This window comes from Rhopilema esculentum, unplaced genomic scaffold (assembly GCF_057945365.1).
Source record: "Rhopilema esculentum isolate cy_ngs unplaced genomic scaffold, ASM5794536v1 HiC_scaffold_37, whole genome shotgun sequence".
Lineage (NCBI taxonomy): Eukaryota > Metazoa > Cnidaria > Scyphozoa > Rhizostomeae > Rhizostomatidae > Rhopilema > Rhopilema esculentum.
The window spans coordinates 219403-229459 of NW_028300848.1; positions in this window are offsets into that span (position 1 = coordinate 219403).

Consider the following 10057-nt stretch of genomic DNA (forward strand, 5'->3'; position numbering starts at 1 on the left):
ATACAATTCAACTAACAGTCAAGAGGCAAATTAGGGGAGTGTAGGGGTAACAAATAATGGAAAGAGTCAGTCCAAACCAATAAGTGGAGGATTCCAGTTACTCATAAGGCTAAAAAAGGCGTTTCTAACATATCTTTAAATGCATCATGTCATTTGATACAAAATGAAGTAAATATTCCAACGAACTTTAAAGAAATATTATTAAAGGCCAAACAAAACGCAACCGTTAAGAAAATTAGGCCCGACCCAACTTTCTTCTCAAAATCAATGTATGCCTCTTGAAAAAGAAGCCTGAGGTATCTACGCGTTAGAAACATGAAGTCATAGTATGAAGTCAATGTTTTGAGTTAAAAGTCATCTGTTTAGTTTATCCTTTATGAAAAAACCTAATAAGTGCTGGTTTCATTATGTATTAGCTTTGAATGCACTTTTTATCGTTATTTCTTGTTTCTTGTGCACATAAAACTGTACGTTTGTGGAAGTGACTTGAGATATAACATATGGGCTAATCTAGGATGAAGCAATTAAACAACTAAATTTTCTGTTAATTAGGTCTCTAAAGGCCAGCAGAGCCAAAGGGATTCATCGAAAATCTAAATTTTCCCTGGAAGGGGGGCATGAGTCCGGACACCCTAAACACAGACTGTCCCTCGACAACCTAAACACAGTCTGTGTGCACTATAAGTGCTGTGATCTCCACACAAAAGAATTTAACTGTTAGTTTCCTGATATTACTCTAAAAAATTAATTAATTTTTTCGTCCCTGGGAACAGTACAAATGTTTTGTCTGGATAATACAGTACTGAAGGGGAACTGGATAATACAGTACGATGTATCGATGCCACAATTTCAATGTATATCTATACTATACACACAGTCTGAATAACCCAAATATCTTTATGCACACCGCTCTTGTACTTATATAAGAGTACGCAATTATTTGTACATGTATATAGATGTCACTATTACACTTTCTTTGCCTAACCACTGTCCCTCCATTGACACTGTGAGCTCGTAGTATATTCTTGTTGAATACGTTGTATATGTATACCTCTATGGCGAGGCTACATAAATAAACTGGATACACATGAACGTGGACATCACGTTCTTTTCTATAGAACACCACGATACAATGATATACCATTGCTGGCATCATCCCTGGACGCAGGGGTGAGGGAGCACCCAGGTGTAAAGGAGCATACTGATCATAAGCCCCGAAATGCTCTACCTGGTGGATTGGCTGATGAGCTAGCAAAGACTCAAAATTATAAAAGACAACATGTATACATGTTTGTATATGTTATATATAGCAGTATAGTATATCTATACTGACACACGCCCCTTTCAAGTTTGGCACCCTATTCTAACAACAAACTGGATCCAAGATCTCCTATAGGCACAAGATTTTGTGAGGGGGCCCAATGTGATCTGGCTGAGGTTGGTATTACACTGTTTTTTCTTAGTTTTGACAAGCTGTGCTTGTTCTTTCTTATGGTTTCAAACAAACATTGGTTGAACAAATCTTGCTGTTTTGGCGGGATTCTAGAAATGGCGTCAGCCAAAATGCAAATCCTAGCAAATTCAATTAATTTCTTTGATAGAAAGCTAACAAAATGTCAAGGAGAAATGGAAAATATCAATGTTTTAGTTTCAATGCTGAAAACAGATAACGACCAGAAAGAGAATGGAAAGCAATAAAAAATTTGGGTCTAGCGTTTAATTTGCTTGCTAAAACTGCAAGAAAGTTTGGTTTCAGCAAGTTTACAACGCATTTTATTTACAACGACAATAAGTTAACAATGCTGACTAAAATTCATAAAATGGTAGGCCAGGGCAGGCAGACTATTGGTTGGGCCTAATTGCGGCGACCAGCTGGCGTTATGGGCGATGTCAATCAAAGCTAAATATTATGTCTAATTATTTGTGGAAACCCCCCAGGCAAGTACAGAAACAACTAATAATTCTTTGCAAAGACCATTGATTTTTAAGCAAGACATTAAACCATGTTGCAATTGTGACATAAATTTCCAAAAACAACAACATAATGGTCTTTCAATAACCCCGTCAAAGTCAAAGCCTCTGTTGAATGTAATTGAAAACAACTGGTTTTAATTAAATAAATACAGAAATGGAATCTTCTAAGACCGAAAATAAGCTCTTTTAAAATTCTGTTGAGATTTCCTCCTGTATCCGAAGATATTTCGTTGGAAAATTGTTTCAGTGAGTTTCAATGCAAATTCAATATAATCGAAAATCTCAATCAGCAATCTCGTTATGTTCCACCAATTTTTTATGTTGTTCCTTGACCAAAGGATTAAATGTTCAGGCCTAAATTTTCAGACAAGATCCATCTTGGATCAAATTCGTCACTGCACATTTTGATGAAAATTGGTGATTTTTGAGCGGACCCTTAAGAAATATTTGCTGAACACGCCTTTTAATAAAGTAGCTATAAGAACAATCCATTAATGATTTTTGATGTCACGATTGAGGTCTCATTAAAGGCAATTGATGGTGCAAAAGGTCGATCGATTTCACTTTTGACAAGTTATTCATGACATGAACTGAACAAAATAGCAGTGACTTATTTTTGCTTTTTATGTTTTCTTGTTTTTTTCATTGTTTTTCCTAGATTTATTTTTTCTCCAGTGGGAAATACGTTTGAAAATAGCAATATCATGTTTTGAATGGAAAGTTCGACTTATCTTTATGGAATTGAATTTTTTTATTCAATTCATTTAATGTTGGTTTACACAATAATAGCTAATAAACAGCTAATTAACGCCAACAGAGATATGCAATTCAAATTTGCATTCCGAAAATTTTTTTGATATTGTTGTATATTTTGTGTTTGATTATCTTAAGTACTGTCTTTTATTGTATCAAATATTTTCAAGGGCACAGAGAGGTTATAGATGCCCCTGGGGTAAAAGGGAAATTCGCAGCTACATACAAATATTCATCAACTTACAAAACTACGAGATTGGATATTTTGTAAAAGGAGAACTCTTAAGAAGAAACTCTTTGAATCTCCAAGCTGAGAGAGAGAAAAGCATCCCTTTCCAAGAAAACTTGAAAATTAAACTTTTTAAGAAAAAAGAAGGACTGTGAGTGGATGGTGACTATCAGTCATTTCAAACTCTTTTCAAAATAGAATTAGTGTTTGAAAAAAATGTCAGATGGTCATCTTTGTGTACACATACAGAAAAATCGTTCCAGCATTAGCATCATCTGTAAATAGGTAGACAGCAAGCGTTTAGGATGAGGGTTTTTTCTCCAGTTAAGAACGCCGTCTTTTGTTCTTTCAGATTGAATCAAATAACACAATCGCTACATGTTGGACGGTTGCAGTCAGTAAGAGGTAACAGTCAGAAACCTAACTCTGCACAGGAAAGGTTCATTAAGATACAATATGAAGACTAGCGGCAGTACAAAACAGCCTTGCACCAAAATAGTAAGATCTCATGATTTGCAAACAAAGTTTTTTTGCTCTTTAGCTAGCACTCCCACTTCAGATTCGAGGAACGACGATGATTATGATTTTACTGGCAAATCAGCGCCACAAATGCATGATCTTTGTGATAACCTCCTTCTCAAGAAAGAAAACTTGTGCAATGATATTTGGAATATGAGATCGCGGGAATTCGGCACCTGCTAGCACAATTGGTTCACTGTTAACCATATGTAACAAGCACTAACTTGGACTTGTTACAAGTCTCTCTCTCTCCTTCCCTCCCATTTTTTCTTTTTCCTTTTCTTTAATGGATAGAGAGAGACTTGTAGCAAGTCCAGTACTAACTCAAAATGATGCAAAATTGCCATTGTGAACTCATTCGCTCTCTGTAGACTTGTACCCTGGGAACCAGAGTCTCAATTATTTATTCTCAGAAAAAAAGTTAGAAACTAGTCACAGACACTAATTTCTCAAACAGAAACAATTCATTCTTTGCCACCACAGCTGTCTACAATACTTTATCCCCGGATTTATGGGGCTCTGGTACCCAAGGTAGTAGACTTGTAAATACTTTCTCGTGAGTCAACTGACTTAAGCCTGATTTACACGAGACGAATTTTTCGCGCGAAGCGAATTTTTCGCCACGAATTTTTCTCCTGCGAATTCGCTGCGAATTCGAAGTTTAATTTCCACTGGCAGAATTTCTTTTGCGAATTCGCCGCGAATAATGCCAAAGAAAATGGCGTCTGTTCGAAGATTGTTGTTATTGAAAAAAAAGCGAGCAAAAGAGCAAATAAATGGGTACTTGGTTCGGAAAATTTATTCAGAACGTCTGCAGAAGGGGCAATTTCATCTTTTGGTAAGTGACTTACGCTTACATTGTCAGGAATAATTACTTTCGAATGTCGCCGACTACATATGAGGAGCTTTTATCGTTTATTGCACCAAAGACGCCTGTTGCTAGAAACGTCCCATTCCATTGTTTATGTTATAGGTGCGGGATTTTCCCAGCATTGTTTAGGCCTAGTCATAGGTTACTCATTCTTCACCCATGTTGTTGTTTGAACCATTGCGTAGTTTTCTGTCGTTTTGCATACTTTTGATTTAGATATATTTACATTGCCTTGCACCATTTGGTCTAGCCCTTCCTTTGGGTTTGTGTCAGATGTCTTCAATTGCTGTTCTGATTGGTTTATTTTACATGGCGAAAAAATTCGCAGCGAAAAAGTAGGAATGGTTTCTACTTTTTCGCAGCGAATTATTCGCTGCGAATTCGCTGCGAATTTTCTAATCTCCACTTCTGCGCATATTTTTCGCGCATTCGCGGCGAAAAATTCGCTTCGCACGAAATCAGCTTGTAAAAGACCCCTGAATCTAGCGACAATAGCAACAATGGCGGCCAAACAGCCACCAAGCTGCGTGAAAGTGCACTACAAACTTCGAACTGCTGCAAACGAAAAAATCTCAAGGCTAAAAGTCTATGATTTTTTCAATATGTAAGGGTCATTCTAGATTTTTATCGTGCGCATTTTAGAATTACGCTCCTAAACTGGAGATAATATGATTGCATACAGGTAGCCTAAATTCGCCAAACTCTTACTCTGTTCAATAATTGCACAGGGGTTATTGTCATTAATTTTTATATCGATTCTCTATATCATCCTCTTACGCTAACGCTGATGTCGATTTTTGAAACCTGAAATAATTGAAACTGATCAGCTTACTCCAAGGCCCCCAATAAATAGACTCCCCCCATCATTAATTTTTCAAAATCTTATCGCCCCCTGCTCTTATTAGAACCCCCGCTTTTTAAATTTTTTGGCTCAACGTGTCCTTCAATATTAAAATAACTATGAATTATAGAGCTTCTAGCAATATTAACCTCAAGCTACTGTTACTGTCGGAGTCCATAAAGAATAGGCTATAATAGAAACATATTTGAAATCGTGTTATGTTTAATATTTTTTGTTTTGCACGAATAAAGAAAAACGCTCTCTACGGCAGCGGTCGATACTTTGAAATTCCATGCTTCATATACAGCCTTCTTTTCTTAAAGTGTGGTCTTGGAAAATTTCCGTAAAATAGGCCCTGAATCCGTGCCCCCATTGGCCTCGTGCCTGGCGTCTTTTAACACACTCACTACCCTACCATATCCATTTTACTTCCCAAGAATTGACAATTTAAAGAATCAATTGTTCCATATCCTTATCAACATATCTCAGAATACTCTGTGTATAACAAACTCCCGCTACAGCGGGACTTGACTGTTATGGAAACGTTTCAAGAAGTTTGAGTTAGGTTTGTCTCCTTCTGACAATCAAACCAGACATACGTTTTTATCCGTTATGCTAAAAAATTGAACATTATTTTTAATTTCATTCCAGTCATTCTGCTAATAACTCTGGTAGCCAAAAAAGCCTTCATAAGAACCAGGAAAATTGAACGCTAATTCAAAATGAAATTGCCTCAAATTTGTTCAAATTTATTCAAATGTTCAAATTCTTGAATTTCTGTATGACGTTTCTGAGTTTGAAGCCCGGTACATAGATGCAAGTACCATTATATTTTTGGAGCACTTTCACTTGAAATGAAACATTGATCTGATTTGCGTCACTGCTGAAATAGCAAATAATATAGTCGTTCGTGACAGCCAAGAAACTGCAGATAAATTGAGATGTTGGAGGACAGAGCAAGATATATTTCCAATTTCAAGCATTGCAGCCAAATTCATAGACCTTGTTCAAATATGTTGTCTGCAATTGTCGGCAAATCTAGCAAATGTTTGCTTTACCGAGAATTGAAGAGAGTTGGCCTTTACCGAGAAAGGCCACATCTACAGAAACATTCTATGGCCAGGGGTGGGCAACGTACGGCCCGCGGGCCAGAATCCGGTTCTTGAAGAGAATTTTTGTGGCCCGCGAGATATTAGATCATATTATAATTTCTTTGGTTGGCAAGGGTGATATTCTGAGACGTCACAAAAACTGAATGAATGTTTCAATTCAAAATGAGATTATAATCTTCAAAACCAGGAATCAAGGAAATATTTTTTCGCTATCCGTTGTAACGTATCATTTTTGCTCCAATTTTTAAAAGGCGATAGGGATCACAATTTTCACGATTTTGCAATTTCTCAATTTCCAGCCTGACGGATCCCATACTGGATAAATTAATGCTAATATTCACGAACAATAAAGTGAATAGCCTGAGCTAAAACACTAAATGCTGGTTGGTGGATAGCTCTGTATTTCCTCCCTATTATGTTTTTTCCAAACCCTAAAAAATATCCTGTATAATTTTGGTTGTTTTTTTCAGTTTTTCCATTTGCACTTACGACTGTAATACTATTCTCTTGTGAACCCGGGCAAGCCAGTTGAAAAGTACCTATGTAACAGCAAGATAAACTAAGAGAACTTATTTTATCTTGTCAATAGAGAGGTTTGTAATTGCTGATAACTGAATCGAAATAAAATTTTTATCATTATTGTTATCATTATTACAAGACTGTCGTATTCGTTTTTTTTATCACACATGGCCCGCTTAAGAAAAGGTTTGAAGAATCTGGCCCATGCTCAAAACAGGTTGCCCACCCCTGTTCTATGTCAATCTTGCTGGCAAGTTTTTTATCCTAAAACCCCCATTAAAATTCAGTCCCAAAGAATCTGTTTCCATTACTCATCCTGGTAACAGTTTTACACTCGAAGAAAGCCAGGGCCTCTGACGAAGGGGCCGGGGGCCATGCCCCTCCAATTTTTTTGGAAAACAATAGAGCTTTTTTCATAATCTTTTGTTATAGTTGTTAAATTTGGCCTAACCCTCCTCACTTTCCAGCCTGTGTTGGAGCCCATGAAAGTAGAAAGTCGTTGTTTATGCAAACAATCTTTTCGTGTGCATAATTTAAAAATGGCTTTGAAAAAAACAAACATTTTGAAACATGTTTCTAATAGACAGGGAATTTCTTAGAAAAATCGAGCAAAGTGCCTAACCTTAGTTTTTGCTCTTGATTTGGGTACTTTAGTCTTGCTGAATACTTCAAGCCTTGGAAACTTTTTTGTAACACAACAGAAATAACGAGATCGATGACGTCATTTCCACCGGTCATCAAAATATTTACTTTTCTTTATTGAAAAATTGCTCCAACTATCTTGTTTGGCATTGTAAAAGGAACAAAAAGTTCTAAAGAATAAACTCCATCAGACTTGTAGATAACGAGTTATTGCTATTTAAAGTTTGCATGACGTCATCAAAATGGCGGTTCTGCAGTTTACAAGCACGTGGATATCAAAGGCTGATGGTCGTAACTCAGGTTGCTTTACCTTGATTTTGAAGTTTTTATCTTCGTGTTATTCAGCAACTCAAGAATGGCTTTGAGCTGATATATTTGCACGCTTTGGGAAATTAAGTATTGAACAAAAATGCAAGAAAAAGGAAGACATTCTAATAAAAATTTGTCTTGACTCTACTGAAGAAGAGCCTTTGCCAGCAATGAAAGACAGTCGATTCGTCATCATTGTCACTAAGCAATGTACTCCAACTTTAACAGCAGCGCGAGTTCCCGAGTTGATATCTTTTGTACTCAATCATCACAATTACGGACGATGTTGCAGCTATCAGAATGTCTGTCTTAGTCATTTGAAGGAAAGATGCATCCAGCTTTCTTAGATCGGAAGGTTATGGGAATGGGTACAAGTATTACTGGCAAGCCATGTTCCGAGATTTCAAAACGAATAGTTCAATAGAGAGACAAAAATCACAACAGGACCTTGTCGATACAGCTTTATACATGGAAGTTAATACATGCGTTAACACGATACATTCTCATTGCGTGATAAGAGTAACTCTTGGAAAGTAATTACGTATCGAGGTAGCTTCGAAGCTAAACAAGTGAACGAAGGATGAAAAGAAATTGCACCCAAGGCACGTATCGGCCCTAAAATCTAAGGCCCCGTTCACACGGGAACGCAATCGTTCCGTTCCATTTTTGTTCCAGTTTCTGGAACGAAAAGGTATACTGTTCACACGGTAACGGAGCGATTGCGTATCGATTTTTGTTTATGTTCAGACGGGAACGCAATCGTTCCGTTCTGCAATTTGCGCGCCAAAATAAGCGAATGATTTTTAATGCGCATGTCCATAATGGAGATAGATTTCATCATTTCGATTTATCTCTTAGCCATCTCTGAATTTTTTAAACAATTTGAATAAATGGAGAATACAGAAGCGCCCCAAAATAAGCAAGCTCGTGGGAAAATGGAAGCCAACCCTAAAAGGAAGGAATTTCAATGTTTGCAGAATGGTTTTGAATCTTTTAAATGGACTAACGGCGAGATTCAGCCAATGGTGTTTTTCAAATCCTCCATTTTCTTTGCCGAGTTTATTATTGTCACCTTTTCCTTCCCTCAACAACAACACAGACGCATGCACCAAGGGCAAAACTCTTATCGTTCCATTTTCTGGGCCAGTTCTGTGCGTTCACACGGGAACGGAACGGAACGATTTGTACCGTTCCACTTTTCGTATCACTTATTTTATCGTTCCACTTTTTGGAACGGAACGATGTCGTTTGAAGCGTTCCCGTGTGAACACAACCCCTGAGCGTTCCGCTTTTCGGAACGGAAAAGAACGGAACGGAACGATTGCGTTCCCGTTTGAACGGGGCCTAAGTTTCGAACCGAGCGATTGGGGTGGGGGGTGTTAGATAATAGTTGGATTTTGGTGTCACAGCCTTCATGTCACTGGAAAATGATGGAAAAGCCTACCTTTCAAGTTCGGTTTTTAACTTTAAGACAAAGAAGATAGAAAGATAAATAAAGAAAAATATTGGCATTATTTGATTACTGTTGACTACCAAAAAATGTTTTTGATCGAATGGAAGCAAAATTTGCCAAAGCTCCACAAACCCTCCAGGTAAATCTGTCTTTGTACATCGTTTCCTTCTAATGACTGAGATGGACAATCTGATATGGGTTTGGACAAGCAAACATTTGAGAAACTAAAGCTTTTCGTCTGACACTCTTCAGAGTTTAAAACGTCAGAATATAGATCAAAAACTCTACTCAAAAACTTTATTGTTTTCACACTACCTTCTACTTTTTTATTCACCATTTTCTTGCTTATTTACTTTATATCTTATATATGAAATTTTCTAGGCTGCAATTGTCTCAGTGGCGGATTTAAGGGGGGGGGGCAACTAGGGGGAGTTGCCCCTCCTTCGCCGAGTTGAAGCAAGTCTGGTGCCCCCTTTTTGGAAATTGTGCGTCCTTTTTCAAGAACGAGAATCGGGTGAAAAAGTTTCTGAGACTTATAGGTTAATTTACTTCAAGGATTACCTCAAAGCATACAATAATTATTGTGAAAATTCTCTTACAGAGTGAATGGAAAGCCTTGTGTCAGTAGTTAGGGACTGAAATTGTTGTATACAGCGTACACTTGTCACCAATTTCTGAAAATCTTACAGCGCCCTCACTACCAAATGCCTTCAACGTTGATTCTGGATCCGCCCTTGGATTGCCTCAACAACCAAATTCCTCCATATTTACTTGCATACGCGTAGTAGAGCTGTGGGCGAAAGCCTGAATGAGAAGCTACATTGATACTGTACTT